Consider the following 10,780-nt stretch of genomic DNA (forward strand, 5'->3'; position numbering starts at 1 on the left):
GATAAAGATCTCCATCACCTGTTATCGTCAATAACTCTAAAATTCCAGTTTAAACGAACTGGAACATCGTAAGGAAGCTTACTATTTGACTCTTCCGTAGAAAATATTCATACGCGCTAAAGAGGTTCCATTCTAAGTAAACAGCCTTAGACGGTTGACGCTGACGTTATCATTGGTTCCGTTCTTATTGATGGTATAGTACTTGGGTTCCAGATGAACAACTTGATGGGTCACTTTAGAGCGTGTACAGAGGGATCGGCATCACTAATTATATGGTATGGTCACGTGTTACTGGATGAAATCATCACAAGATTGATGTCGTATGGGAAAATGTTTAACTGACTGCACTCCATTTATAAGCCGCCTCATGTGAGATTTTATATCCAGATCCATGGTAGAAGATGAAGAATCTTAGAACTTTGCTGGAAGTCGAAGTGTCATGCCATTGTTTGATAAAGGCATTGGCCATTTTTCAGCAGCAGTGTCTTTCCTAGGTATTGAAATGGCCCACACTTGTGATGAGATGAGAGTATCAATGAGAATCTCGTAAGAATCATGCCAGACCTATATGCATGTGTTCAAAGCGAGATTCAACAGTTGTGAGAGAGCACAGGGGACTCACCATTACTTCCAGTCTTTATTTACATTAGAGTAGCAAAATCTTTCCGCTGTGATAATGATGGCTGCTTGAACACGCAAGTGAGGAAGCTTGAGCAACTTATTATTGACATTGATTCGATAATGTTTCGGGACGATTAGACGATCCCCCTTTGTAGATGTGTCACAAAGCAAAGTTCTTTTATCTGTTCCTATCTGTCTGATTAGTATTTCTAGGGCTGTCAAAAACAACTTATATTAAATATCAAAGTATTGTTCTGGAAGCTGGGTGAGTTTAGGATGTTCCATTCTTTTGAAATCATTTAAGGAATTTATGTTGAACAAGTGGTTCACAACTACATTGCTTGACCCAGAAATATGTTGCACGTCTGGAGCAAACTGAGAAATGTAGACCATTTGTTACGATTCGTGAGTAAGGGATCTTCTGAAGATTAGTTAGAAATAAAGGTGTGAGCTTTAGGATCTGTAGACAGACTGCCTTCCACAGAGTATTAAAAATGACGTACAGCACATACATGGCTGGACGTTCCCTGCTGATAGTGCTAAACCTCAATCCAGGGTTCTGTGGTCGTTTCGAGAAGAACGCCAAAGGTGTTGTTTATCTACTGTTGCTAGACTCCTCCAGTTGACGAATCCGATGTGTCTACGACGGTACTAATTGGTGCGTTGGTGCCCTGGTGGGCGGTAATAGTTGATTTGGTCATAAGTTCCTGAACTACAAAGAATGCCTTTTCGCAATTATTTGCTCATTTTCATGAGGTTGGTCTGTCTAGGGCCTCATGAGACACTCTTGCTTCTGTATGAACCGACTATGAAAACTTGCCAGGCGGCTGAGCGTGAGGAACTGCTCAACTGTGGTCGGTTCTGGATAGTCCAAAGTGGCCTCCACTTTGCTTTGTAGATTGGGAATATCTTTGATGTCATTACAATGTGTAAAAAAGTCCGGAAAGTCGGTTCCCATCTGACATTTCCCAATGTTGACGAAGTCTCTCAAAAACGAAGGTCCAAGTCCTAGGAATGGGATTCGATGTTCGGACTAGCAATCAAATGGCCATCAACATACTCGTGTGTGGTGTTGAGACCAACTCCAGGAAATTGAAGGCTGTATCTTGCAGACTATCGTCAGTACTCGCGGAAGCATGCGAAACCATGTCATCATATCAGTGACGTATAAAATACGGCCATATTCACGGGCTACGATTACCGTGAACACGTGCCGGTGATGAAGTCTCCAGGAAAACGTGTGTTGTCATTAAGCTTGAAGATGAAAATACTGCAGAGTTTCCTAACATTTTTGAAAGACTTACCAGTATGAACTAGGGTTATCTGTTCCACACAATCGAGAAACCGATCGTTTGCGGTATGAGATTTCTTGAGTAGTCTCGTGTCGCCTACAGTCGTGCTGAAGGTTAGGAAGATGAGTGATAATATTTAATAAACCTGTGTCTGAACCACTACTTTTCTCTGAGAGGACAAACCTTGATGCTGAAAGTTTCTGTGATTTCTAGAATCCTGTCAATAGATGCAGCTAGTTTTTCCACATTGTTATTGCGGGACGACACAAGAACTGATTCCACTTATCCAAGAAGCTTCGACAAAAAGAATTATCTGAAAAGTCTTCGCCTAAAGTCAACTGGATAGCGGTCTCTCATAGGTGGCAACATTTTTGTTGCCGAGCCTTATCACAATTCGATACTATGGAAGAGCTGATCTAACATTCACCTATAAGTTAAGTCTCTCCGTTTAAGGATGACCTTTCAAAGTATGATTATCTTCAGGAACACCAGTGGTAAATTTATCAGGTGTAACGTATCCGTTTAACTCCCTCTGCAGTGCCTCTACTACTGCGAGGAACTGCACACGTTGGTCTATCCCGCCGCGCTTGCGGACGTCATCTCAATCGTGATTTGGTGCAAATGTGTGAAATTGATCACGGGTTCACTAATGTGAAATTGTGGCCTGTGCCACAATAGATAGTAGACATGATCCCAAAACTCACATTTATCATGATGTGACTGCCTATTCTCAATGGTTTTACGTGAAAGTCTCATCGTTGTCCGTACTGACTCGTCCCGTCTCCTCTGAACACATTTAGACTGGGGATAGAGTCGTATATTTAATGTGAGAAGAGGAAGTTACATTGAGTGACTGCGTCTGTAAACCCAGGCCATACCATACGAATCAAGGGTCACCGCACTCATTTAAACTAATGAGGTCTGAACCAATGTTAGAGACCAAAAAACTACTTATTTTTTAGATTTATTTACCCCAACACACAAACAACATCGTGCTGCTGTTTGGTGGCTAAATATAACCACCCCTCAACGATTTCACTGACTTAAAAAGTATGACATACACAAATCGTGGTAGAAAAGTCATGGCAGCCAGACATTAAATATCACCTGAGTTCCTTTTCAACTCACAATGCAAGTCTGAATGACAAATACATTGATCTGTTAGGGATCATGCCTAAACCAAGAGAACACCCTTATTTCCAAATATGTATGACTACTTTCATACGATTAGTGAGAGCGGCAGTTGTCAGCGTCATTGATGCAAGCCATTTTAGAAATGTCATCTGCAGCAGTTGAAATTCGGTTATATACTTAGTTCAGATCGACCTTTATAAAAACAATCTTACCTTACAAGGATGTTGCCGGGTCGTGGATGTGTGCCGTGGGGTAATGGTCAGGAGTGGTTTTCGTATTCGGCCGCTGATAATCGCAGATTGGACGTCAATCGTTTATGTCGTTTTAGAGGCCATGTGGGAAGGAGATACTTGTGGGCTATTCAATCGCAGGATAACCCTCAAGTCTACTATGCTCTCAAGTTAGTTTTTGGTCAAACCTAGCTTTCCAGACCCCAGTTGGCACGCTTTCAAAAACATGGGTGGTCCAGTAGTCGTGATGTTATATGTAACGTTTATGTTTACACACTGTAGTTTTGGTCGCTTTTTGTAAAGTTCCGGGTACTTGTCAAGTATCCATTGAAAGTATGGATGGATTATATACCCAACTGTGTTTGGACATAACCTACAACCAGAAAATGTTGATTCGTAAATAAATAATTTGGCGTTTCCGTCTACTAGGACCAAGCTCCGTCTACTAAGTAAGTGTAAATAGGAAGGGACGTCTAAAGAGGCACCGTAGAAAGTCCGTCAACTAGTGACCTTTCGCACAACCAGTGACATTTCCGTCGCCGAACTGTGTCGTAATTCAATATTGTGAAACGGCAGATCTAACCTTTGTCGATCGGTCAGGTCTACACGTTTAAGGCTAGCCATTTTTAAGTAAGTGTAAGAACACAGATATCAGCCTCCGCTTTCTGAGTTCTATATTTCAGTCAAACTTGGCTTATATACAAACTGACCAGGTCATATCACACCATAAAATGAAAAATAATGACTATAAAAGACCAGGCCAAAAAAGATTGTGTGTGGGAGACTATAAGTGATAGACTGAGAATAACTGAAGAATAGCAAATCTTATAATAGTAGCCAATAAGTCAAATGAAAGATCATAATAAGAGAAATATAGGTAGATATAATGTATTTACTTAACAGTGGTACATTGAGAATGTGTATGTATGATGAGAGTCCATAAATCGTTCCCTGAAGATACCCATAATTTAATCTTCTCTCAACACAACGTACATAATGTTACAACAAGGAACAAGCTCATTGTTTATCGTTTGGTTTATCAGTTCACTTCGGGCTTACCACTAAAGTTACCACAGATATTCAAGCTCTTAAAACGCTTTTGTCAGTAACATCTTCATAATTGAAGGATACCAATCCAGCCAAATTAGGAGTCAGGGATAAATGAGTTCGAAGATAAACTCGGAAGGTTGTTGACATATTGAAGAGCATTTGATCTTAACTGGGTAGTAGTTGCAAGGAATTCTCACCACGGCGTACCAAATGGCGATCTGATGAGCATGTATGACCAAGTGCATTCAACGATGTGTGTCCAGTAAAACTATCAGATATTGAAGACTTACAGAACTATTTATTTTAAGGATTTATTTACCGCCACAGGGTAACACATTAAAAGTGTTTTTGATGGTTAGCCTGAAAAAGAAGAGATGATATTTAATTATGATGATGTCGTTGATGCTTCAGAACTGGGCAATTTTAGGATATCAATCTCTACGAATGAACTGACTGCAAGGTGAATAAAAGAGTCTGTGATTGTAATTATGAGGATTATAGCTGATCCGTATACGGGAATTGCATTACATGTGAGTTCTAACTGACCAGCTAGAGTAGGAGATGCTTCCTAATCCAAGTCGAGACATGATCTTGTGTGAGTACTTGACTGATAGTTCGTTTCTACTTAACCTAACATGGTCCACATCAATGTCGAATGCTGAATAAGCAAGTTATTTTTAGGAATTGTTGAACTTTACAACCACAACCATTAAATAAATAGAAGTTAAACGATGTTGTTTCAACACGATGTTAATTATCATGACCTTAATATATTTTAATTTTTTGATTTAGTAAGAATTATTCTCCAAAGGTTAATGAACTGTCAAAGTATTCATATTATCAGGTATTATTGCAGTTTGAATAAGCCAAGAATTTATCATTCCGGTAGGGTGGAAGTTTAAAATTTGATAACCTGAAGAAAAGGAACTGATTTCTGAGCAACTGACACATTCTTTTAATACACTTATTTCCGTTAACTGTCAAAATTTGTGAAATCATTCAAATAAGAAATTTAAACAAGCAAACGTTTTTAGAATAGAAACTAAGGCTGATCACTGAGAAACAAAAATTTGAGAAAGGCAATTCTCACTTTAAAATGAAATATTCTTTTCATTCTAAAGTTAAAAATATGTATATATTAGCAAAACAAATCACTTTTTGAAAATGAGAGTAGCTGCTTTCAATATCCCAAAAATGACAATAAATAATTTTGTCTGGTGATATCCTAATGGGGCGTTAGTACATGATAATAATCATGCCGTGGGACTTTTGAAAGCAAAATTGACAAATTTAAGTTACTAATGCATTGTATTACACTTAGTTATATAAAACAATGGGTGCTAGATTCTACTTCAACTATTAACATCAGTACTCATTAAAATGTAGAAAAGGTTACCTGAAGAGTCCCACACAAGATGAAAAATGCAGGATATCATCTTCTATACACAAAAGAAACTTCGCGAGCACGTCTTGTAAATTTGATTACATGGATGTGTCTATTTATATATAAACCACTAGGCTGATAAGTGTACATAAATTATACCTGCTATGTTGGCGTTCAAGTCTAGCAAACGGACAAACGGTCTAAAAACTGAGGAAATTATCTGCACACACGAGATTTGAATCTAGATTTTGTGTAGCATCCACATGGAAAATACCATATGTGGTATCCTTTATTCATCGTTTTTATAGAGCATGTAAGGACGTTCAATTTTTAACGTTTTTGTAGCAGTCGGAAATACAAGAGCTCACGTTCTTTGAGTTTAGAACTTCTAACTGGATGTTGTCAAATATCTAACATCAAATAAAGGTTTGTTTCAATCTGATTTATGATTACTTAAGAGGTTTATTTGGAAGTAACCATTGGTGGTAAAAGCAAAGCAAGAATAGTGACTAGCAAATAGTTTTACGTGATGAACTTTGTGATTGATTAATTACATAATTTGATAATGTATATCATATGTTTTCAATGTTATAAGGAGTCCAAAAAAATTCTGATTTTGCGAATAAAGAAAATCGAAAGTATTTAATAATGCAAAAGACATTAAAAGTTAATCCAATCCTCACATCAATTAATGATATAGTATACAACTAGATCTGATCTGAATCGTATACATAATTATCTCGTGTAATATCGTATAACCGCTCAACTCAAACACCGTTTCCAAAAACGCAAAAACATAGAAGTTAAAACATGAAGATATAGAGAATACTATATTTAAAGTACACCAATTAGTAGAGCAGATCAGAAGCTAAAGAAAATGAACTGTTGTGTGTAATGTATAGTGGGTAGATAACATCGTATGGTGTGTGGATTGATGTAGCTAGTAATTGTTGAATGAATTTATATAGTTCATGTTGGTAGTGATAAATGATAGACAAACATGAAATATCACACAAATATGAAAATTGATCATGAATGAAAACTGGTAGTCAATCAAACGAATAAGTAAAGAATAATTAATTGAATTAAAATGACATATTTATTTGTCACTTAGCTATTCTGCCTTACACTAGTTCTAATACAGGCTTGTATACACTTCTGGTTTAAGCTCATGACATGATACACATTTGAGTAGGTGTTTGCTATATGCGAAGGATAAGGTAATCTTATTATGAATAATAAAGAAAGCTTTTCACTCAGAAGATTGGGATACTTGAATTACAGTACCGATCTTACTGCTAATACAATGCTAATAGAATAATAGTTGTTCAAAAAACAAACAAGCAAATATATATATATATATATATAGTCACTCACCTTCGATTGTTTTTTTATTCATTAAATATGAATCTGTGTATGCATAAGATTTTATTATATTGAAATAAAGTGTATAATAATCAGGACTGTTATTTATAAAGAAGATTAGTTTGATTGCTCACAAAAATACAAACTATGATCATCTACATTTACGAAAAGCACCTTAAAAAAATATCCCAGCTAATATGATATCCTATCTGTTATATCCTAGTGAAGAAATAAGTACGGGTAACTTCCGGGACCTAATAATGGACGATTATCCCATATATATTCTTATTGTTTAACTATTCAGTGATTAGATTTAATCTATATATATATATATATATATATATATATATATATATTCGTCTTATTATAAGCTTCATTTTGACTTATGGATTATTATTATACGAATTACTGTTCCTAAACTATACTCAGTTTATTGATTACTGTTTCCCACTTTCACAGTCACATCTGGTTTGATCTTGTACAAATATTATTTTCAATTTTACGGTGTGATGCAGTCTGCCTGTCTCGTATATAAACCGAGTGTGCTTAAAATAAATGATTCGCATAATAGAAGCTGTCATTGGTGCACACTGCTGAGGAGTCCCATAATAGGACGAAACCGCCGTCCAGTGCTTACAGGTTTTCCATGGTGGTCTAGCTTCAATTGACTCATAATTTCAACCATAAAATTACTGAAATCTCCACGAAAACCCCTTCTGATAGAAAATTTAAGTAAGGAATTATGTTCCTTAAATGTTTTAAGTCTAAAATATATTTAGTAGGAAGAAAAGAATGATGAATATGTTGTAAGATTGATACTAGTGTAGTGAACAAGAACACGGATGGGGACAATCGAATGTAATTGACACGACAATTACAGACTATTTCAGTAAAATCTGACAACTATATAGTAAACAGTTAATTTGCAAACTATCAATCAATTGTCTCAATCTTGACCATTCCTTTTGCAAATATTAGTCCATAGTCTCCGATTATTATTGTTCATACATTTTCATACCAATTGAGTTTCGTTTCCATTCTTTTCTTATCGATTTTCTACTGAAATACATTCAATGCCCGACCATCGTTATATACTATTTATGTGGATATAAGTAACTCACACCACACTAGTACTTTAAATATTTTCTTTGAATATAAACATTCTCCATTAAATTGATGGTTTATTATTAATAGTATAATGTGAACACGTTATTTGATCATAGATCAATATTACCATTGGTTTACTGTCTATTTAACTGTCTAGTAATTACCATTGAAGTCTAGAAAGTTTTTTTTTCTAGTAATGAAAATGTTATGATTGACAACCATAATTCAGTATTTAAAGCAATGAATAATGAATTTATGTTTAATTGATAATATAATAGGATGAAAATAAATCCATATGATAAGTAACAAGTAAGATAAATTAAGTCTATTAGCTTCCATTATTTGATTCCATTCAAAATCGTCATTATTATTATTATTATTATCATCATCAGGGTGTTTACATTAATAATTGAGGATTATCTAGACTACATTTTCCCTAAATTTATTGATTATAATTTTTTTTATTTATGTACAGTTTACTTATTTAATTAAAAACTTTTATTGGTTTATACTAATTTCCCTGAACATGAAAAATTAAAAAAAGAAAGATAAATATGTAAACTATCAATGAGAAGATTCAAACAAACAATACCAAATGGATTGAAACTTCACCTCATTGCACAAACAAGTGGCTACCAGGACTCAGTAGCTGAGTGGATAACGCGATGGCGTTTAAAGCGAAAGGTAATGGGTGCAAGTCCTAAAGTAAACATCAACTCTAAGATGCGGGTACATCCAGCTGACGAGTTCCAAATAGGACAAAACGCGCGTCCTGGATTCCCTTGCTAGCCACTGTCCATTTTTGCTTATTAGTATATTTAGAATAACTAAAAAGATGTATACAACAAGTTCTTTTGATAATCAAAATAAGATATGAATAGTAGCAAAACTATCAGAAGAGGTACAAAAAGATTTCTTTTTGCATAATTTTATAAGCAATGTTATATGTTATATATTAAAAAGTTTGAGTTTTTCATTGCTTATATTAAGGTCTTCATTAGATTAGTTTTCACTAGAATATATGTAAACTGAATAGATTGTCTTAAGTTACATGTTTTAGTAACGTTAAAATTGTAGCTAACAGTGAAATCCAGAATACATGTTTTGTTTTATTCGAAACTTTTCAATGGAATGTAACTGCGTTTAGTGATAATATTCAACAGAAGAGTCATATCAAGTATTTTTCTCTGCAAACGTCAAGAGTTAAGATCGCCGCAAACTTTCTCAGGAGTTATGAAGTTATATACCTAACTTTTCTAAAACTTGTTACCAATAGTAATATTGAGGCAATCCATTCGGAATGAATATACATCAGTAAAAACAAATTAGATGTAATTCTAAATAATAATGACAGTCTGTTACTTTATCACTAAGTCATTTGCGCTAGATTTGACCTATTGCGGTACTGAAATATTTATATTTCATTGATCATAGTTTGATTCGTCTGGTACTTTATGTCTAATCGAATTCCATTCCAGGTACACAATGATGATCTACAATCTAAATATTGGGTTTCCTGTTGATTACCTCAAACCACCCAATATAAAAACTATTGCACGCGATATCGAGTCATTTAGACTCCTAGATGATTTGTAAATTCATATATTAAATTTGATTAACAGCGCTTAAAGACAAGAAAAATATTTTATCGACCACTACTTCGTGACTAATCCGTTGTGAGACATCTATATCTTATCAACTGTATAACTAAGCTGCATAATCTACAATCGATGTAAGTTTGTATTAGTACTCTTTCCGGTATAGTTAGAGAGATAATGCAAACAACTATTCTTTGAAACACTTTTCATTAGTTAAAAAACGCTTATTCAGAAATGTAAAACAAAAAACAGTAAATAACTGAAAACAACTAATGTTTATGTTACAAACTATGTATGTATGTTATGAATTCAGCTTTCAACTATCTAATTTTCCCCTTAAATGAAAGTTCCAATTCTGTTTATCTCACTGAAAAAGAACACTACTATTTCTAAAATGTACTGTAGTGTGTTCTACTGATGTCAATAGATATAAGTAGTATGAACACCAGTCGAAAATGAAATGTCTAGCGGCAAAAGGTTAATAAGATCGAAGGAAAGAGAACGAGAACAGAAAATGATCGATGTAGAAACGAAAGAACAATGAAGTCTGAGACGATTGATTGACAGGCAGTCAGTCACAACGTAGAACTTCGTACGTACGTACATCAGTTCGAGTTGCCATACCACACTAACGCAGAGATGCAGTTGTCGATTCAAATCCCATAGTGGTAGAAGTAGTAAGAGTATAAACAGCAATCCGAAAGATTAGGGTTCCAAGATGTTATTGAAGGAGTATAATCGTGTGAAATAAATTTGAAGAGAAAAAAAAGATAGAGACCTGAAGAATTCAGAAGATTAGAATCTGGCAGGACTCAATGAGTGGATGCACCTTCGCCATTGCAAACGATTTTGAGCCATGTCATTCAAGGTCTCTAACCATCGGTTGTTATCATCTCGCGGATCCCAACCAGGTAGTCTACACCTACCACATGGCTCAGTTCACTTGCCAGTGACTTCATGGATTTGTGCCACGTTTTGGTCTGGCTGCCCCTAGCTCTC

The sequence above is a fragment of the Schistosoma mansoni genome, chromosome 1, assembly GCF_000237925.1.
Source record: "Schistosoma mansoni strain Puerto Rico chromosome 1, complete genome".
In the NCBI taxonomy this organism is placed as follows: Eukaryota; Metazoa; Platyhelminthes; class Trematoda; order Strigeidida; family Schistosomatidae; genus Schistosoma; species Schistosoma mansoni.